At 38.3% G+C, this 22,876-nt stretch overlaps 1 protein-coding gene across 7 annotated transcripts in view; it reads right to left on the reverse strand.

The window, feature by feature from the left end:
- Positions 1 to 22,876, reverse strand: part of MAPK10 (mitogen-activated protein kinase 10) — a 194,297-nt gene that overhangs the window by 169,688 nt on the left and 1,733 nt on the right. For all 7 annotated transcript variants that reach the window (XM_074823883.1, XM_074823881.1, XM_074823876.1 and 4 more), the window contains exon 2: positions 19,512 to 19,631. The gene's annotated coding sequence lies outside the window, so the exon portion shown is untranslated. The remainder of the gene's footprint in view (positions 1 to 19,511; positions 19,632 to 22,876) is intronic.

Here is a 22,876-nt window from a genome sequence, read left to right on the forward strand (position 1 = left end):
GTGTTGCCAGCATTCATGTAGTAACTGATGACATGGTAAAAGCATCAGTTCAGGCAAAGTCTGAAGCTAAAGATGGCAAAGGCCCAAGCAGAAAATTTTAAGGTAAGTCCAGGTAAAATCTAGTTTGTGATGAAAGAAAACAAATGCATGGAACACCTACTCTTATCTGACAGAACCCAGCCAGTAAATTCGAAGCCATTTCTAAATCTGAAATTGTAAGGAGTATTTCAGAAGATTCAATTACAGAGTATGCGAGATGAAACCTGGTTTGACCACTGCAGCAACCGCTACATGACAAGAGCTTAGCAACAAGGAAGAGCAGGACAAATACTCCTGACAGGAGAGCCAAGTCACCTTCTACAGTCAAGACTGTGCCTACACATAATGGCCACTGGCGCCCAGCACTACAGTCACAGCAAATTGAGACATCAGCAGAGTATCAGGGCTACGTGAACAGGAAACACCTAACACTGTGCTGACATATACATAGCACACTTATTCATACTTAAAGAACAGCAGAAGCAAGAACTGACATTTGCACCATCAATTAAAACTGCCACCACCGTCTTACCACCATCTTTAGAGATGCACTTTACATAAGAATTGTCAGTAAACAAATCAACAAGTGGAAATAGGTTATGCATTCTAGCTTGACAGTATGACACATGTGACAGCTTCACTTGTGCACTGCATGAAGAAAGGGAGTCAGAGAGTAGTAAAGATTGAGCTCTGACCAGTTACATGTTAATAATACCTGAGACACATGGATGAGAACTAATCAGGGAGTTGTCAGGACTGTTATAATAATGGCTGCTTGAAATGCTGTTCAGTGGGAGGGATTCTAAAAATATGAATACATTCACTTAGCAGTATATTGCAGTGCTCTCTTTAAAATTAATCATGAATAATCATTACAGGGCTTCTGGCTGGCGGGAGGGAGTATTTCACATGACCTAGATCCTAGCTGTAGATCTACACAGATGGGATTATAGCTGTCTGGTATCTAATAATGAGAGCTCTGTTTCAGACTTACGCCTTTTATTTCACTCTTGGTCTGTAATACTGGGAAGCAATGACAGTTAGAAAGTACAAGCTTTAGCCAACAAACATGCTGATATTGCTAGGGTTGAAGAAAACTATGATGTAAATACAACTGTGCGTGTGGGAGGTTGTCAAAGACATATACTGGAGAGAAAACTGTGATTTCTGTCTATGGAAACTTTTTTTTTGCTGTGTTGTAATTATGTTTTTCTGCATTCAAACCTAATGTAACCTGAATAGTATGATTAAGGCACCGTTCAACTGCTTAAAGTTAGATTTGTCAGGATGATTCGGTTACTTAAAATTAAGCATGCATACAATTATCCTGGTAAATTGAGCGCTCTCTTTTTTTAGTCCTGTGGGTAGTACTGGATCCAGAAATGCTGTTGACAGCAACAGTAAAGCAGCCAGTAAGAACAGGATGCAGCTGAATACTTTTTTCCATAACAAGAATTCAATAGTTGATGGATACTGTTCTTTCCAAATCAAAGTTAAAAAATTAACTGCAGACTAATAATCATAGAATGATTGGAAGGGACCTTAAAGATCATCTAGCTCCCATTCCTCTGCCATGGGCAGGGACACCTTCTACTAGCCCAGGTTGCCCAAAGCCCCATCCAACCTGGCCTTGAACCCTTCCAGGGAGGGGGCAGCCACAGCTTCTCTGGGCAACCTGTGCCAGGGCCTCATCACCCTCACAGGGAAGAATTTCTTCCTCATATCTAATCTAACTCTGCCCTCTTTCAGTTTAAAACTGTTACCCCTCCCTACCTCATACTATCCCTACAGTCCCTGATAGAGTCCCTCCCCCCTCTCCTGTAGCCCCTTTCAGTACTGGAAGGCCGCTCTAACGTCTCCCCAGAGCCTTCTCTTCTCCAGCTGAACCCCCCCAACTCTCTCAGCCTGTCCTCACAGGGGAGGTGCTCCAGCCCCCTGAGCATCTTCGTGGCCTCCTCTGGACCTGCTCGAGTAGGCCTGTGTCCTTCTGATGTTGGTGCCCCCAGAGCTGGACACAGCACTGCAGGGGGGTCTCATGAGAGCATAGTAGAGGGGGAGAATCCCCTCCCTCGACCTGCTAGTCACACTTCTCTTGATGCAGCCCGGGGTACAGTTGGCTTTCTTGGCTTTGAGCAAACAAATTCTATTTAATAATTGATTTAGGGCCAAATACTGCTTAGATGTGGTAAGTACTTGAAGTCCTAATGCGCATGAAAGTTAAATACTTGTCAAAAATACTTATGTTCTCACATCTAAATTACCTCTCAGGAAATACAGCTTTCTCAGTCATGTCAAAATGTTTCACCTATAAATTTGTAGTCTTGAATTTACAATATATATAGGCAGATTTATATATACTATACAACAATGTACAGGCTGTTATATGGGGAAGTGCCTTTTCAGCCACAGGGACGTAAGCTGTTGCTCAGTGTGAATGACATTGACTTCTGTATTTGTGAACTTTGAACATACTATGTAAGTACTGTGATGACACTTGTGAAAAACATGAGTAAGCAACACCAGAGTGTAATTTAAGTCAGAAGACATCAGCAGTCTTTGGCCACACTGAAATTCTCCCTCTCCCGAAGAGGTGGGCTTTTAATTTCCAGGTGGCTTCATCACTATCTATGTTGGTTTGCTTCCAGTTTTTTCATTATTTTTTTTCCTTCTACTTTCTCACTGTGTGATTTAATTTTTTTCTTCTGAAGGAAGGAAGGTTTTCTATTCCTTGCCTGCTGTGACATGCCTTCCATTGAGGAATCTGTAATTATTTATTCTGCAGTTCCTGCTGTGGTGCAGGTTAGGATATGTTTCTGGAAGTGGTTGGTTATATATGTTTCCTGTGAATTTACACTAAAAAACCCCAAAACACGCAAGGTCAGCTTTTATTTAGTCCAGCAATTTTACTCTGTTAGGTTTGTTTATTCATTAAATGCATCCTGATGAGGTCCACCTATCTACTTCCCAATATAAAATTTTCCTTGTGCTAACATGCAACTGATGTTAGACTGCTTTGTTTTCCTGTTTACACCCGACTCAGTGACATATGCCTCGAGCACAGAAAAATATTGTGGAGAGGTTATGTACAAAATCTTTGCTCAGAAGAAACTGGAAATACTTCAAGGAGCTGAGAGAACACATGAAGTCCTTCAAATCCAGCTTGGGCTGAGTGTTTTGTGAAGGGCTGGATCAAAGTGCTATATCCCGGCCAAGATTCAAGGTATTCCTCCCTGAAGAGGTGAGCTGTGTAATAACAGATGGACCATGATGTTTTGGCCAGCAAAGGCTCAGGAATTGCTTTTGTGGTCATTGTTGTGGTTTGAACTCGGCCGGTAGCCAATCACCACACAACCAGTCGCTTACTTCCCCCCCCTTCCCCATGAAATAGGGGAGGGACAAAAAAAAGGAGAATTCGTAGGTTGAATAAAGAAACTCAGTTTAGTAATAGTAACAAAACAACAGGAACAATAGGAAGTCCGTACGGGTGATACACTGGCAACCGGTACACAGCCCGCCCCCAGCAGCGAACCTGACCACACCAAAGATCCCGCTGCACCGATCGGAAGTGGAAATGAGAGAGAACGTGCCTCTATTATATACTGAGCATGATGTCACATGATATGGAATACTCCAGTGATCAATTCAAGCCCGGCCCTCCAGCTCTGCTTCTTCCCAGTCCAAGGAGTGTTAACTCCGTCTTGGCCAAAACCAGGACAGTCATCCACTACAGGCCGTGCTCCTTGGCTCTTAACTTCCACGGGAGCAGAGAGCACAGAGAGGAGACCTCTGTCCTCCCAGAGGGGGATGCACTGCAGATCTGCAAGCCTGTCTTGGGCCTTCACACAGCTCAAGTTCAAGGGTCTACATTTATGTGTCAGAAGGGCACAAAAGCCTGTTCAGAAAAGAAACTACTGAGTAGAAGACCTCAGAAAAGAAGACAGATCAACCAAAAGACCAAGTTCTTGCCTTTTCCCTCAAAATCTCAGACCCATGCTTTCTGCCACAATGCATGTTAATTACACAGAGTTTTCATCTACATTAAACATTGTTGAGCTCATTTTTTGTTATTAAACCTTAATAGTTAAGGACCTACCAGCTATCTGCACTTTACCACTATGGTCCACACAGTTGGAGGAGTGTTCAGGAACTACCCTTTGCAGTATTTGTCACTAGAGCAAATCCCTTACTCTCAATTATGTTTACCCAGCTGTAAAATAGGGGCAGTAATACTTATTTTTCTAAGTTGATATGAGGTTTATTAATGCTTGTTTAAGTGCTTTGTTATGCTTGAATGGAAAATGAAATTATTATTGTAATTTTAAGTGAAGCTTAATTATAAAACTGTTGACATAAACATATTAGAAATATTAACTCTGAATCGCAAGCCAGCAATTGCTCACTTACTCTTGAAACAGTACAAGATGATTTTATATGCATCTTGTTATCGTTAATCCCCAGTTTTCTAAATCCTACATTTGTTTTCCACGTTAAAGCTAAGAAGAGGCAACATGCAAATTAGATTTAGTGTCTAATCAATCAAGAAACAATACCCACTACCTTACTTGGTGACATGCCATCCCTGCAGTCTTGATTTTAAAAAATAGCCTCCATACAAAACTATTTTGCCTGCTATATACTAATTTAACCTATGCATGTGATTGTCACTGGCACAACTCCTAACCTGGAAAATAGGTTAATTTACCAAGATCAATTCACCAAGTTACCAAGATAACTTAAAATTTGTAGTAAGATTCTCTTGCAATGTTATACATAAATCCTAGGCAACACATCTCATCCTTTAATCAAACAACAATATAAAATCCTTTAAGTGGCTTGCTTAGAAGACAACTTAGGATTTACAAAAGTATATGATACTGAAGATAGTACAGGTTTTGTAAGGAAAGAATTGAGCAAAATAACTTCCTTTTACCTGACATAACATACTTGTCAAAACAAGTATCTCTTCAAATTCTCACTCCCAAATCTTCTGCAAATATGATCTATGAGCTTAAGCTCTGTCACTTATACAATGTATGCAAATAAAGACAGAACTCCAGGCTCATTTTCAGACAATAAACAGAAAAGCCGACTTTCTTACTCCATTTCCCCCTGCCCTACCACCTGCTTGTACTTCAGAGGCTCATCAGAAGAGGTAAATAGCCACAAAGTCTGTTTAAATGAGGCACTGCTCACAAATCTTTCAAAAAGAGGGTATTTGACACTACAACAATTAACATCTTTAAACAGGCTCCTCTACAGTTGTGTGTTCATGCTACTCCCTGCCCAGAATTAGTATCTCTTTGAGAAGGCAATGGCGGTTTTCAGAAATAGTCACATGAAAAGAAAATAAACACTTCATGCTGGGGAGGGGTGTGGGGAGGCAGTGTGTGAAGCAACAAAAAAAAAAAATCAAAATTGATATCCAGCAAAACCCCTGTCTTGAGATAAAGAGATGCATGAACGGTTGTCGTCCAACATTAACCCAAGCCAAATGTCTGTATCAACAAACAGGATCTGAGCAAAACTGAAGGAGTCGTCCATTCTTCCCTGATGCCAACAGGAATATTTCATCTAAATTAAATTTTGTAAACTTAAAAATCAAGGTTTAAAAGGAAATACACCTCTCTAGATTTACACAGCAGTAAGAAAACTGTCGGTAAAATCAAGAGACTTCTGTCAATCATGGTCATGAGATGCAATGGCACTCAGGTGTGGTTGGACCTTGCCCTGGAACAAGCACACAGCAGATATTGTCACCACTAACCCCTCCCCTCTGCAGTGCTCTTGGAGCATCACCTCACATGCCACCCACAGCACCCCTCCCCAAGCACCAGATGGGAAAGGGAAAATGGAAAGATGGGAGAGTAAATCCATCTAAATGATTTGACAGAACGGCCTTGATGGCTTCTAGACAAAGGGAAAATGAGGACAGTTGCAACAGTAAAGCCTTAGTACCAAGAGGTCTCTGACAGACTAGTGAATGCTTACGATGTCACAGTTATAACAAAGTGCTGCTGCGGATGTGACCAGGAAAACTTGCAATTAAGAACCCAACTGTGCCTGGTTCTTTTTGCAGTTGTACCTTGTCACCTCCCCCTGGTGATATTCCAAGAGCAACTACTTCAGAGAGCCACAAGGATATTCACTGGTTTGCTTGGTCTTCCTTCCTGCATGCAACCAATGATGTCCTCATGGCAATTTCCCCATCTTCCAGACAACTTTGTCGAAGACAAAGGTTTTGCTCATTTTGAATCACAAACAGTGTCAGACTCCTACTTCTGCTTCCCTACTCCAAACTTTATTGACAGCTTGAAGTTGTAATTTGAATAATATTTCAAATGCTGGTAAGTAATTGTACTTGGTTCCATTGGCAGATTTTCCCATGGCACTAGCTTGTCCTACCAAACAACTTCCATGACAAAGGCTTAATAACATATTAGCAGGAGGCTTTTTTTCTGTCCTCTTATGCAAACACCCTTTACATTGTCCTCCATGTTTCTAGACCCCTGGTTCTACAAGCGTAGCACACTTGTCAGCTAGACTTATCAAATGTTTAACAAAACCTCACTGATTATATGAAAGTCTCCTGCAAAAAAATTGCAGTATGTCACGTACAGCATCAAAACTACCTTGTTCTGGACTCTAAGAACACCCATGTAAAAGTTGTTGCCATTATCTTTGCTCTGCACCAGCTTCCTTTTCTCTTCTTCTTGTTTTTATTCCTGGGGTTACATTACAATACCAGACGTGGTACTTTGCAAACATGCCTTTGCAAGGACAAATCAATTAATTCACTGACTTAATTTTAAGTCTCAAAAGCCAGCTATGATTTACTATATGTTCTATTTATTGGAAAACACAGGACTGACAAGTCAATGCAAATAAGAAATGCTGATGATGCACTGTGCTAGTGAATTAAGCCATAAAATTCTGTATCATGGAAAATAGTGCAAAATACCACATGCACAAAAAGGTCAAATTTTTTGTCCTGAGGAAATAGCTTAGTATTCCACAAATTTACTGCATTTTATATCTCACGAAAGGAAATAACAATAAACCCCAGCATAGCTTGGTTTTGGTTTGTTTGTTGGTTTGTTTTTTTCTTTTTTACCTCCCCATTTTATGTGTTATGGGGAAGACATCATTAAATTTTTCATTAACATGAAAAAAACCACAACTGAGTATAAGCACTAAGTGCCAGAAAAGAAGTGTAATATCAAAGAAACGTCATTCTCTGATGGTACATTTGAGCAGTTTATTTGCAGCATTTTGATAAGTAGACAGATGTATCTTGGGCCTCACCCTAACTGAAAGAAAATGTTGCTTGCATCACTTATTACAGAGCAATATTTAACATAAACTCATAATACCAAAACTATATTGAAAATCTTATTCATTCTGATGACTTACTAGCCTAGCAGCAGCTTTGAACCCAAATATTTCTTTTTACTGTAGGAGTAAAGTGACTCTAGACATGAATTTCACATTATCCGTCTGCAGTATTACTCAGTATTGAAGATCAAATAATGACTTAGATCTCTCTTGACACCATTTTTTATTTTCATACATGGCAATAAAGAGCAGAAAGTTTTATTAATGTACAGCCATGAAATCTACCAGGAGATACACCAATACCGTTCACCATGAATATAAATTAAAATTTGGGGGTTTATGGCTAGTTATATATTCATTAAAGCTACTGTAAACAATATCAGGTGGAGGTGTAATCAACATGAAAAAGCTCTCCATGGGTTTAGGTGTAATCAACATTACAAACCTCTTCATGTGCCATTAACTGCAATGATGTAACAGATATAAATCCAACATAACAACAGCATTGTTAAATTTAGGTCTTACTTTGTTTAAAACTCATTCTGCCTCAACCTTGCTACATCTATTCCCATTCTGCCTTCATTTAGCTGTCGAGCCTGCTAGTTATCTTTACATATGCTTTGGAGCAGCAATACTCAGTCTTTCCAAACTGCAGCTCAGTGCTACATCACAAAATTCCTGGAGGACAGAGACATTCCTTTCATGGACAAACAGAAAGCATTTATGACACACTCTCCCTCAGAAAACTCTTAACTCCAAGTTGAAGCTTTGCATTAGGACATAAGGATTGAAAATAAACAACATAAATTTGAAGTGTCAAAAGCAAGTGCCTCATATGGAAAAAAAAAATCAGCAAAAGAAATCATGCAAAACACAGGTACACTGCATTTTTGTTGTCTCTGTTCCCCAGCCAGAGACACGGTGCCCACTGAACTAACTGAAAGAGTTACTGATTTCTACACTGGACAGTGGCAAGAAAAATTTCAGTCTTTCACAGATTATGCTACGCAATGAATTTAGGATTTACTGATTGAGTAAAGGAGCATCTCAGGCAAGGAAGTCTGTTTCATTTCCAGCATGGCTACTAGACAGTCTCATTACAGCCAAGCTTTTCAAGATATAGACTTGCTAGTCTGAACTTGCTCTATATCTCGAATCTGAATTTTTCTCATGGAGGTGAATTTTCATGGTATTATGTTGAAGAATTCATTTAATTTTCTTTAAAGTTTTTAACATCACACTTATCACCTTGAGCTGCACTAGACACAAAACGAGCCTGCAGATCTAACCCAAAATCATGCTGCTGTTCTTCAGAGCATTCCACACAGTATTACTTTGAGCATCTGTTTTTGGAAATATGCATAAACCTTTTCAAGGACAGTTTCTAACACAGAACCAGCAAAGGATGAAACTAAAAAGCAACTCATTCTAAGAGGAAAGTGCGGACACTGGAAAGGAACAGAGGTGATGGGTGCAAGACAGCAGCAGAGGAGGTGCAATGGTTTTATCGGTAAGACACAACAATAAGAATAACTTGATTCTGGAATTTATTTCAGAAGCAAGGTCTAAGACAAAATACTGGTACTCCTGATGGCTGAAATAAAAAAGAAAGCTTCCCTCTCTTCACCCCTCCGAAGAGCTCTGGATGGGATCAAAAACAAGAGTTCTGCTGACTTCTGCAGAAAGCAGAGGAAAGGAGATAACTAGTAGAAAGGCCACATTTTCTCTGTTTTGGCGTTGCTTTTTTTTCCCTTCATCTCCCCAAAGTATATTTAGAAGACACTTCTGTTAAAAAGAAGTGGATAAGTAAGTGAAGACAAGTTTATTGCTATAAAAATGTACAGAAGGCTAAGACATTTGTGCTTCACCATTATCAAAGATTCTAACTTTCACCTTTACCATGCAAAAAGAGTATCTTGGAAAAAAGATGAAAGGCATTAGACTAAAACAACTAAATAGCATGTAAAAGAACTGCATTAGTTGTGAAAATTATGTGTATTCTAATACAAGTGCTTAAATTGCAAAGTAGGCAAAGCAGCAGTGTTTATCTAGAGCGGCAAGAAACAGAGTAGGCAGTGGAATAGAAGTAACTCACTTTGCAAGATCAGGAGAAACTTCAACTGAGCTTTGTAACCCAGCAGGTCAGTTAACAAAAACCTGAGGCTTGATGACAAAAGCTCTGTACGAGGCATTACTGGAGAAGGGCATAAGCATGCAGCTGCTGGGTGAGGTTGCTCAACAAAGACAACTGCTGTGAAATAGCATAGTCCTACTTCAGGGATAATGGTTTGTACCCAGTTTATCTACTTAGCCATGTAGATTTCATAGAATCATAGGATGGTTTGAGTTGGAAGGGACCTTTAAAGGCCATCTAGTCCACCCCCCCTGCAATGAGCAGGGACATCTTCAGCTAGACCGTGTTGCTCAAAGCCCTGTCCAAACTGACCTTCAGTGTTTCCAGTTTGTTTCTCTGGGCAACCTGTCCCAGTGTTTCACTACCCTCATCATAAAAAATGTCTTCCTTATATCTAGTCTGTATCTATTCTCTTTTAGTTTAAAACCATTAACCCCTGTCCTATCGCTACAGGCCCTACTAAAAAGTTTATCCCCATCTTTCTTATAAGATCCCTTTAAATACAGGAAGGCCTCTATAACGTCTCCCCAGAGCCTTCTCTTTTCCAGGCTAAACAATCTCAATTCTCTCAGCCTGTCCTCACAGGAGAGGTGTTCCATCCATCTGATCATTTTTGTGGCCTCCTCAGGACCTGCTTCAACAGGTCCATGTCTGTCTTGTACTGAGGACTCCCGAGTTGGATGCAGCACTCCAGGTGGAGTACTCTCTCACCAGAGAAGAGTAGACTTGCTAATTAAACTGATTTATGCCTGCAGATGATTAAATGCAGCTCACTGAGCACCAGAAAGGTTCTCTATGATATTTCCAGGTGTGAGGACAGAGTTCAAACTTATTGTAGTCATCACCACTTACACCCCAATTTGAACTTTATTGCTGACAGTCAAATCCTGACAGAAGATTTAGTATATATTATTTTTTTTCTCTCTGTCCTATTAAAAAAAAAAATCAAATCATTGTCATGTATGATGGGCTACTGTTTATGTGCTCAATTGTCTCTATGAAGTAATTTTATGTATAATATTGTCATTTTAAAAACTGCCACTATTGCCTTCATCCTGTTAGTTAAAGAAGCATCTACCTTCACTATTGGATCATGTTCTCTCCTGCCACAATTCAACATTGCTCCTTTGAAAACACCCAACTAATTCTAGCTTGAACCAGCTCAAAGTCTGCTTTGATCTATTCTGATATTTGCCAGTTGTGTTATACAGAGCTTACATATAAATTAATCATTAGTCCAAAAGTACTCTTACAGTGGGGAATAAAACAGTAGTACTTGCGCAAGGATTATCAATTCAGGTGGACTTGATACACTGAAAACTTGAATACCATGACTGAGCTGTTATTTGAAGGCCACTAAAGCCTAACTTGATTATAGCTCTCTTCTTTGCAGTTCTCTCCATTTACTGAAACTTTTGATCCATGAAGAAGAGCATCTGGCCCTGTGTATTAGCTAAACCCTTAAGAAAAGCTGCAGCATAACTAGCTCAGATAACAGTATCACTGACAAATACACAGGACAGTATGAGATGCTCATCACTACTGCAAAAGGGGTTTAAGAAAAAGAGAAAGAGAGGGACATGTGGCTTTACCTTCTTTTCCTTAATACCACCAGAATCTTGTGTCAAAAAGCCTATGCTTCTGATACCATTCAAAATTTGAGCCACATTTTAATGTTTCTTTCATTCATTGATGAAAAAGAACAAACAACTAATGAAAGCCTCATAGCCTCAGAACTATGACAAAAAACTGCACAGCACAAGGGATGCATCTAGATTGTCTTTGTCCGTTCTGTTTCCATGACCCCACCAAGTTCTACTTCATTGGTTAATTGGTATGGACTATCTGGTGTCCAGACCATTCAGATGAACAAACTCCTGAGCCAGCTAGCCAAGTCCATACTAAGTTTCAGGTGGAAAAAGATTTGGAGCAATGTGCATCTAAACTGATTGTGGGAGATGCAACCCGCAGCAAATTCTCCTTCCAACTGCCCACCTTCAAGATACAATAAAATGTGTCAGAAAGCTTCCTTATATGGAAAGAACTATATTTCGTTTTATAATTTTAACTTTTGATAGCTCTTTGAGGGCATCTTGACAACTATTTAAAAAATAAAAAAAGTAGTATTTCCCAAGTCAGATTCTACCTGTTAAGGATGCTGGGCAGTTGATCCACACATAACTGTTTCCAACAAAATTTGCTGCAAAATTTATCCCACCACTGCTGACACCAAAAACTTTTGCTGTAATTTTCCTATTAGTTGGTTTGTTTCCTGGAGCTTATCTTAGGTTTTTACACCCCTTTAGTTTTCAGAGAAAACCTTAACAATGAGACCCAAAGGTAGCCTACAAGCTCAGAAAATGAAAATCAAACAGCTTCTGAGTCTACACATTTCACTTAAGGTTTTTGAGTACTTCAGTTTTGACAATACTGTTCCACATACGACAGTTTCAGCCACATGTAATGTTGACAGCCAGAGATATTTTTTTCCACATTAATGACACATAAAAGCTCAGAAATGAAGCTTGGGTGAAGTGGAAGGAAAGTCTGTAGTCCAGAAACTCAGTCTCCACCAAATCAGAGAAGAAATTTTCTGCAAACCAAGTGCCACTTAAAAAGGAACGTTAAATCAAACCTACAGAATGCAAATCTCAACTGGTGTAAATTGTCCCATTCTTGCTGCAATCAGTGTAATTATATAGATTTGAGCCTATGCATGTAAGCTCAATTAACAATTGCCACAGCTACCTAAAAAAGCAACCAGGTATCCTTGTCTGTATTTTTGTCAGATCCTCAAAAGAAAAGCAGAGAATTGTACTACAGGTTTGTTAGACTGAAGAGTACATACCACCTTGAAATCACTGGTTTTATGAAAGGATTTATAGATCATTGCCTTTTGTACAAACATGTAGGTATTTTTTTGACGTTATTCTGTCATGGAAGACATCCACCAGATTCTCTTTATGCAGCTTGACAGATAATGAAATTAATTTTAAGTACAACAGCAAATCAAGCATTCATAATTCCATAAAAACATCTATCTACACACTGATGACTGAAATCTAACATAAAATTAATGCAGGCATTTAAGTAGCATTATGATGCACGTTTAAGCCATGCAGATCTTTTCCAGGAACAGCTCAGAGAGGATTTTTTGGGTTTTTTAGTTTCAAGAAAAGCATTAAAATGTATTTTTCTTTTTTGCTTGCCTTTTTTTTTTTTTTTTTTAAATGTTCCTATTTAAGGATATGAGTCAATCTTTAAACACTAACTCTGACTTTTCTGAGGTAAATTATATATACAGTATTTGAACGAGGCATGAATCAGTGAAGTTAAACGGTGAAAACCCAACAACAGTAACCACTTAGGTTCAGAGACAAATTTGCTTTGAGGGTACAGGGACAGGAACATTTGAATACCATTATAAGTCATTATGTGATCTAGTTCTGATGTGCAACCAAGAAAAACCTTCATGTCCACTCTGTGAAACATAGGGTAACTAATCCCTCCCTGTTTTCGCTTGTGGGCTCTATTTCTATCCTAACAGTTTATAAAGCAAGAAAATCCTCCCATCCTTCTCCCCTTCCATGCAGTGTTGGCAGGCCAGAACAGAGAGCACTGACACCTGCTCAGCCCACCCCATACACTGCTTCAAGGAAAGTAACCCTCCCAGCTGAATACCCAGCTGCTGTTACATTTTTCTGGAAACAAAGACAATAAGGAAGCAGATTAGGAAGTCTCTGTATCAGATGTGCATTGATCTAGACAAACTAGCTTGGGATAGTAGCCATGTTAACACAAAGCTACGTGCACGATAAATTACTCCAGAGTCTGCTGTATAAACATGAGCTTTAGCAATGATTGCTTATCTGCTATGAATCAGAACTTCTTATTGAGATGCTATTACATCTTCATAGTACTTTCGAAAACCCGGCAGTCTTACAGTGGGTTCACACAAGAATAATTTTTTTTTCTTCTGGGATAGTCCTAATATCTACACCTGACATCACTTAAAAAAAACCCCAAAACCAAAAAACAAACACCAAAAAAACTCACAAACAAAAACCCAGCATTTGCAATGCAGCCAGAACTACTTCTTCATATTGAGCACCTAGAAAAGAGGTCATAAAACACAAAATGGGCAGAAAATATTGAGTTAGGAAGCAGAATTTTTAACACAAAGAAACAATTTCTGTCTTAAAAAGTCTGACTTCTAGAATATGGGAGGACACAACAAGAGAAACATTAATCGTTGCTTATCTTGTTCTCACTTTTCTTCACCAAATATTTAGCTAATGGCCACTGAGGACAGAAGTCTTTTCTAAATTGATTTTTCCTGTGAAACTACTGGCTGTTCTTATATTCTTAATCTTCTTTATAGTGATTAAAAGCTGTAAGCCTGAACAATTCTGATTTTTATAAAACAAAGCCAGAGCTATTCAACATCCAGCAGCTCAAGAATGCCTATTTAATAATTTCATTTCCTCAAACTCATCACAGGTGAGTTGCTGTTATTAATTTTGCCAGGAATTTAGAGCGTATTAAGAACGCACAAGTACTGCACCATGCCTGCAGTGTTCACTCTCTTCTTGCCAACCTGCTACCGCACAGCGGTCCTCATCCAAAGCGACAAGGATACTTCAAGTGCTGTAGATGAGGCTGCGAATGTACAGTTTAAATAACCTCTGGATCACCTAACCCTTCTGGATAGTCCTCCATTATGCATATTTGCCTTTGTCCTTTCACTTGTCTGCCACGCTCCATTCCAACACACAACAGTTAAGAGAGAAGGATCATGCCGTTAACGTCATACTTGCTGCATTGCATCGATAACCCTGTATGTATCTCTCTCACTTGTTTTACTCCTTTTTTATATCTAGGAAATGACTGCCCCAGGAGCTTAAAGCAGCTAGCCTGATGCCTGCATACTGCTGCCTTGGAACAACTTGACCTAAACCCTAGTGCAGTGAACCTGAATGTGATCGCTGATGCTGTCGGTACTGTGGATGCTTCTCTCTACAAGAGCTGTAACTCTTCACTCACAGAGTGAATGCTCCCCATTCTTTCTGATACACACAACAGCTGAGAGAATGTGAGCAGAGGAAAAGCTGACAGTATTAGACGGTGTGTTCAGGTTCTGCTCCTGTTGACAGATTGTAATAAGGCTCTTTTACTAAGAAGAGTACACAAAGAAATAGGCACAGAGTCAACACACAACACTGACAAGTTTAGAAGAGGAAGCAGGAAAAATATTTCCCCATGTGGTTACAAGATACTTTCCACCACTTTATATAGCATGGGTTCGTATGCCATACCCATTAACATCGCTGAATTTAATGCTGTCTTGGTCTCTTTTCCACCCTTCTGCTGGCACCATTCTCTGTGTTTTTTGTTATTGATTTGGCATTTCCATTCATTCTTCTGCAGGCTATTAAAATTATTTTAATACAACTCATAGGGATCACACTGAAAAACTACTCAAAGATTCAGAAGATATTTGTCTGACATTCTACTCCCATATTCCACTGCAATAGTCCTGGATGTTTTCCAGGAGGTTGGGAGGGGAGCCTGCCAAATACTGAACTAGCTTGCCAGGTGGCACAGAGTTATTTTTTCCATCAGCAACTCAAAAAATACAACAGATACAAATATTCTTTGTGATACATTCACAGGTCACACCTGACGCAGGGAAGTACTAAGCTCGTAAAGTAAGTTCACTCCTTTTCAATAAGCACAGACTGACACATGGCAGAATAAAAGCATTTGATCCATCAGTATTTCAGAGTGAAATTAAGCAACTGGAGATCCCCCATAGACAGACATCTGCACTTGAATTTTTTAGAATAATTTCATTTTCACTGTTCAAATGCGCAAATAGCTTGACTTTTCCTACACCAATCCAGGCTACTGGAGGAATAGACATAGTTACAGCACAGAGCTATGTCCGTGTATTTACAAGCATTCAGAAAGATAGCAAATCTTCACTCTCCAACTAACTTTAAAAATAATTTTTTAAAACTATCAATCCCAAACATCTAAGAACCATGTCATATGCCCCCAAAATTCAGAGGTACTGCTAGGGAAAAATTTTGGTGGGAGGGTTATACATTTTTGAAGTCTCAAGCTTTCACATACTCCAGCTTCATTTTTTTTCAGAAATAAGGACAAAAAGCCTACTTTTTATTAAAAGAAAGCTCATAGTTTCTCATATGTATGTGACACTGAGCCTAGAGCATTAAAAACCCCAAACCAAGAGTTGACAATGCTACATTTCAGTATCATTTAATTAAAATACTAATCTTACATGCTGCAGGGATCAGTAAAGACAAACCAAGGATGAAGGGAGAAGGGATATGAATCAGAATGAGAAGTAACAGCATAAAAAATAATGCTATCTGATTTTAAAAGGGAGTGAAAACATCCTGCAAAACAATATTCTGAGGAGACCAAAAAAACCCACTCAAAAAACATAAAATCAAAAAAAATCAACAAGAAGAAATGCAAAGGTAGGAAAATTCCCTTTTATGGACTTTTCCAGTGAAGTTTATTAAAATAAAAGTTGATCAAGTGGTTCCACTGAAAAGCCTGTCATTCAAAGTGAAGATCTCAGCACTTTCTGGAAAAAATCCAGCCTCCTTGAGGAGTTGGGAAGGTGAACAGTTAAAGTGTTGACATTTAAAGATCACTTCTGGAAAACCTTTGTATGTAGTTGATCAAACAGCGTTTGAAAATATGCTAAGGCAACAGTTCTCAAATGGGAAAAATATTCCTCATTACATCGCCACCATCAATAACAGATAAGAAGTTTTTACATGTATCATATGCAGCAAATTTAATGTAAATAGGCTTTTTCTATTAAAGAAGGCAGAGGAGCAGAACACAGGTTTCTCAGAGAAAATTGTGGTCTGAGCTCCTCTGTTACAAGTCTGGTATAACTGTACTAAACTCACTGGAGCTATACTTGACTAGATGGAGTTTAAAATTTCTCTTGTGCACTTAGCACTTAAACAGGGATGAACATAAGAGAAACCAACATAATGTTTCATAAAAATATGCAACTCTAGTTGCAAGATACCAAGCCAAGACTTTCTAAACAAGAAACATTTAAGGATCTTTCTATAAATGCTTAAAAAAAAATAAAACTACTTTATCCCAGGTGCTTTGTTCATCTGCATAGATATATCAAAACCTCTCTCTCACATGATTTCTACCAAAATTACTAACTCAACTTTACAAAACTCCCATCACCCATAGCATTAAACTTATTTTCATGTTAAACAAAATATCCTAAGTTTTTTCATTACCTGGTCTTTTTTGTGCTTAATATTGGTAAGTATTTTTGTTCTCCAAATGCTACTTTTCCAGACCATTTTAAAAAGTTGATTGACAGTTAATTTAACTTTGACAGTTATATGCTGAGTTTTAGACCTGGTTTCTGATTTCACATACCAGTTCCACTGCTGTAAAGCTTGTATTTTCATAAACAGAAATGGCTGAATGCAAAATACAGTTGTACATTCAAAGTGATTTGTATGCCTTAACAACCAATATTAACTGGAGAGAGTCCGCACAGAAAGCATAAGCATTTGCACATCAAGGCCTCAAATTTCAAATTATATTTGCTCCACATATGTTTACAGGACTGTATGCCTAATTCTTTAATTCCCTAAAACTTTAAATACATGCTAAAGGATTGTATTATATGCCTGAAGACACCTACAGGCATTTTCTGTGGAACTGTAGCTTCAGAACAAGACCTTGAATTCCTTAATTTCTGTTGAAAATGTTTAACTATTTTTGTCTGTTAAAATTATGCCAGTTGGGAGGAAAATTCTCCACCTATGACATCTCCGAGTTCTTTTGATTCATATCATATACCGCTTCTGAAAACCTGCTATTTGTACTGATTACCCATCCTAAAATCTAAATTGGGAAGAACAAAGCTGAAGGACATGACTTAGATGTGCATTGAACTCAGAGATGAAGTACACTGAACGGAGCCATTGGTGCATATTTCAAATACCACACAGCAATATCAATAGCTACAATGTTAGGACAAAGACATCTTGGTGACCTGAGGGACAAATGATCAAGTCACACTGCTTGTAGACAGCAGTGTCATTGTATTCCAAGATTAACACTGCATATACTACTAAATGTAAAGTTGCTAAGAGTGGCGATTATTCTCACCCAGTTTCTTCAAAGAGATTTTTCTACCTATAAGCAATTTTTAAAATGTTAATGGTGAGAGAAACTAAACTGCCACAACTATGGGCTAACCGTATTAACATGTACACAACACCATCAAAATTCTGTGCAACTTTTCTTTAGCTACTGTTCATTACGGACATGTTAACAAAATCCTTTATTTGCACAACACTATCAACTACCATAAATACTTTGCTGTTGCCAGTTTATTTAAAACTCTTATTATCCACAACTAGCAGGTTACCTATGTGCTCTTAAACATAGAAATTAAAATTAAAAAAATATTAAAAAATGGTCATATGGTTTTGGGCTTCATCATGAATTCAAAACTCACCCAGAACCATTCCTATAAGAAAGGTTAAGTGTCACAGTTTTTAGAGTCCACATATTAAACCAAGATGTAGTCTGTCTTGCTAACAAGAATTGCCTTAGGACAAATACAGTAGGCCTTAAAAGCTATAAGAAGTTAGAAATATCATAGTAGTAATACAGGGAGGGTTTTAAGTTCTACATAAATGTTTTGCTTCCACTGGATGTCCACAAGTCAAGGACACGAGCATCCAGACTGGGACTCTTCATGCCACAAATCACTATTCATCTCCAATGTATGGTTTCTCTCCTTAGGAAACCCTTTCAGCTTTAACAGAACGCAGATTTTTTCAACGGACTAGTAGGCTTTCTGCTACTTTCTCTCTCATTTCACTGACACTGTTCAAGTTTTTTCAGCAGCCCTACCAAGTGCCATCAGAGGACTCATTTAATTACTGTTGTGTTAGCCATACATCACTACTGCCCACCAGTCAGTACGTACTATGTGTTTCCACCTCTGCCTGACCTACAGAGTTCTGTCTTCTAACGAAACAGTAGAAACACTTCAGTGACCTGGATCTACACCTTATTTGTACAATAGCGACAGGAATAAGGTTTGACACTGGCCACTGGTAAAGGCCAAATCACACAAGATCTGCTTGAAGTCGACAGATCAACTTGTATCTGTGGCTTCTTTTTAAAGCTGTTTGCTTGCAGTTTATGCTGGTTATGGTGACTGCAGCTGACAAACATCTAGGTAGTATTAAGGAAAAAAAAAAAGCTTGTTTTGAACAGAAAATTAGTTACCTTCAAGAGTTACAAGATTTCACAATAATTCTGTCGTGATTACATAGGACATCTAAAACCAATTCCTCATCTCCCAAAGATACATCAAAGCCATCTTAAAGAAATTATCAGGATCAAAATTAGTAGACTTACACGTAGTTAAAGCTACAGGGTATTTTTTAAAAGGATATTTGCTTTTCATCACTATTCTCAAAATTTATTTTCCTGTCCAAGATTAAAGAGATATATGTTCAAAAATTCAGTCGGGATTCCTCACAGTCTTCTTCAGTCATCTCAAAGAGAGGTAAAACATCCTTTTCTCTCCCCCACCCCAAACTAAAGAGACGCAAAACATTAGTTACAAAAATTGGTGTAAAATAGTGAATATATCCAGCCCAGAACACTGCATATGCAGGATTTTGCTTTTTATTATTTCATTATCTTCACACTTTTACCAAAACCATATTCCCAATGTGCTCCATCTGATAACTACTTGTACAATGAAGAAATGATACACTTGATAAAAGTATTTATAAGAAGAGCATTACGCTCATGTGCACTAAAAATTACTAGAAGTTGTAATTTTAATGTCCCCCCCAATAAAATAAAATAACAAAAAAAATCAGCATGCACTTTGGCATTAAGCACTATCATTTTTTTGCCAAAGAGTACGATTTAATAAAATAATACATTGTTGACTCACCACAGCATGTGCTATGTCTCATCTATAGGAAATAGTTCAAACGCATCAACTTCATGCATGGGTTGCCATAGCTGATATTTGAGTCTGGCCTGCTGCTGGTACAGGTTTCTAACACTAGCCCTAAGCACAAAAAAAGAGGAAGAAATATTTAGGGTTTATTTTTCAAGTCTGATAGACACAGAAAAAGTAAAGAAAAGTAAAGAAAGCCTGGAATGTCAGTATTTGAACATCGTATAACAAAGACTTAAGATTTTCCTCCAATAGCACCGTAATGCATACAGTTACAGGTAGTATCTGTACCATAAATTTTCCTTCTTGCATGTGAAGAAGAACAGCTAGAGATAGAAAATAATGCAGAACAAAGTGTTGTTTAAATGGGAGAGAGGTGTCACAGTTATTTTCCCAAAGAAAAAAAGAAAGAAGATAAAAACCAAGGCAGGCACAAGAACTCACGTTCTAGACTGTTCAAATTGCAACAGATGGCTCTAAAATCATAAAACTTCTAAAATAATTGTTTCTGTTTCTATCCTATCTTTTTCAGGTCAGATCTTCACATTTTTCTTTGGAATAAGGAAGAGAACAAACTTTCACTATAACAAGTTGAAATTTGTACGCAGTCATTAATACCTGGGGATTGAAATTAAATTTGACTCGTGACGTTATGAACAGCTTTAAAAATTGTGATAAGGATACATATAGGCATAAAAGGCCTGTGAGTTCCTGTTGTTTATCAAATTAGCATCCTCTTAAAAACAAACAACAAAACATGTGACAAAATATGTTCAACTGACAAGGTGCTTGCACTTAAGAAACTTAGAGACAACCTCAAGAAATGTGGTAAAAAGCAAATGTTGTGGTATTAAGACAGTGAATGAGAGGAGGAACAATCAAGCATGTACCACTCCGGTGTCTAACCACTGAACAAAATTAGGTGACTAATATTAAGCAGAAGGGTTGGGCAACATTTTCTTACCACTGTTTCACAACATATTTTCAAATAGCTCAGAAGAGGACTAAAACTTTGTACTAAGTATAGAAGATTAAAAATCCTTATGAGAAAGCAACTGCTTAACCAGAGAGGGCCCTCTATACTTCACTGAACTGCGGCAAGAGTTGCACATACTCAGGCACCCTGAAATCCCACTTCAAATAGTAGTTCCCAATTTCCTGGGTTGTCTGACCTCTTAGTGTAGAATCCTGGTGAAGCAGCTATTGACTTGACTGGAAGGCTCTTCTGGATCTCCAACTTTTACTGTTTATTACAATGTAAAAAGCTGACAGCAGTCCTGGTAGACTAAAACACCCAAAATTTCCCATGTCACTGCTGTGATGGGAACAAGAGTCTGCACTCATGCGGTCATCAACTTCTTTCTTAACTTGGGCAGAAGAAAAACTTGGAAGCCTAAAAATACAACAGCTGCTTTTTCTTTTTCTTGCTGTAACAAGGGCTCTGACTCTGTCCTATGCTCCAGGCATAGTCTGGGATAACCTAAGGATACATAAAAGCTCATGACTTCACATCCATTCTGTAGAGATGAAGCTGATGAGAACATTCTACTGCCACTAGTGAGTTCATGTACCAAATCCTTTATTAAAAATCTCACCATATAACAAACAAACAAGACTGGAAAGAATAAGGACTTTAATTTCCTGTCTTTTTCTTCTAACAACTCACCAAGACTGATTCTAAATCTTGCTAAAAAAGCTACGACTATCAGGCTAAAACACAGTATAGCAACTCAAGGAAAGCTGTGTAACTTTTGCAAACAGTGGACAGGGGGCCATTAAATTCTGTCCCATCCCCTGTACTGCTTTTGATCTATACTTTAATTTCACTATCACAACGTAAGAGTAAGGTAACATAGCCCTAACACCTGGTATTTCACACTAATTAAAGTTGTATGTTGCTTTCATTTTTAGACCATCAGTTTTAGATGGTTACTTGGAGTATAATTTTTTTTTCTGTGAAAGAGTTTTTTTCTTATGTTTGCCTCCATAGATGGTGCTGCAATAAATAAATAAATAAATAAATAGCAGCAAATGCAGCATTTTTTTCTTTTAACAGGTGCCCTTTTATGAGGGTTAATTTTTCCTGCAAGTGGCCTTCAAAACAGTAAGCATGCAAGAATCATAGAAACGGGTAGCAGAATATCAGCATTGGAAGACAGGTTATATTTATATTCAGTATTGTGGTCTAGTGAAGTCTCTCTCCTTTTCTCCTGATGACACAACAGAGCAGCAGCTGTGGTGATATTGCAATCACTATGCTTTTAGGTCATGATTTCTAGTAGTGATATTATAAGCTCAAAATGCAACCAGTGGAATGGGAGGGGCTATAATGCTTGACATTAAAAGAAAAATTAAAAACTTTCTTTGTTTTGAAAATTTATCAACAAGCTGGTGATATTTTCTGTTATTCAGGAATTGTCCAAAGAACCGGGTAGCTTCTACTGAACAACAGTTTAAGTGATAACCAATTTTAAAGCTAGGGGCCTTTCTCTAAATGCAGCTTTTCTGCCTTCCAAATCTTAATAAAATTACTGTGTCATCTGCCAAAGCAATGCTAAAACCCTCCTCCTTTGGGCCTGCTTTAGCTCTCCCTTAAATTGCATGAGTTTTGCAGCGGACTGCAAACTACAAGTGAGCTTTATGACAGTCTCCAGTACCGTGGTAAGGAAATTTTTATAGCTCTCCCTTTGCTTTCACAAGCTAGATCTGGTACTGTAGCACCGCTGGAAAATATTTTTTCTCGTAATTATTGATCCAGTACTATTAAATCTCTAAATAATGGCTGCAAACATGCCAACCACTGACAGTGGGGAAAAAAAGAGAAAAAAACTACAAGAAAACGCTCATCCCCAAGGTCTAGCTCATAAAAAGCCTCTTTAGTGCACACGTAGATTTCTAAAAATGAGAGGTACATTTTCAAATATCAAGCAGGCAGACAGGCAGCTGAAGGCAACTTATTTTTCACATTAAGCAATTTTTGCCCTTATCCTATTTACGAACATCCCTGTAATTTTAATACTCCTCAACAAAATCATAATTACAACAGGACCCTGACAAATTACGCATATTTTTAAACAGGAGGAGAGAGCATTGCTCAAGAGTGCAGTTTACTGAGAATCAGAGAGAAAGAATATTGTTTAATGGCTGAGGTCAAAACACCTTTGTCATTCACATCTGCGACCCTAAAAGAAAAAGTCCTTATATGAACCAGTTGAAAAGGTATTTCTATGACGCCTTTCCTGGCAGGAAGAGTGAGCACACGGCAGAAGCCCCGCAGAAGAAAATAGTACTCCAGAGTGTCCCTGGTTAGTGACTACAGAGCAGTGTTCTGAAAGAGGGTTAAAATATCAGAGGTT

Source organism: Strix aluco, chromosome 4, assembly GCF_031877795.1.
Source record: "Strix aluco isolate bStrAlu1 chromosome 4, bStrAlu1.hap1, whole genome shotgun sequence".
Lineage (NCBI taxonomy): Eukaryota > Metazoa > Chordata > Aves > Strigiformes > Strigidae > Strix > Strix aluco.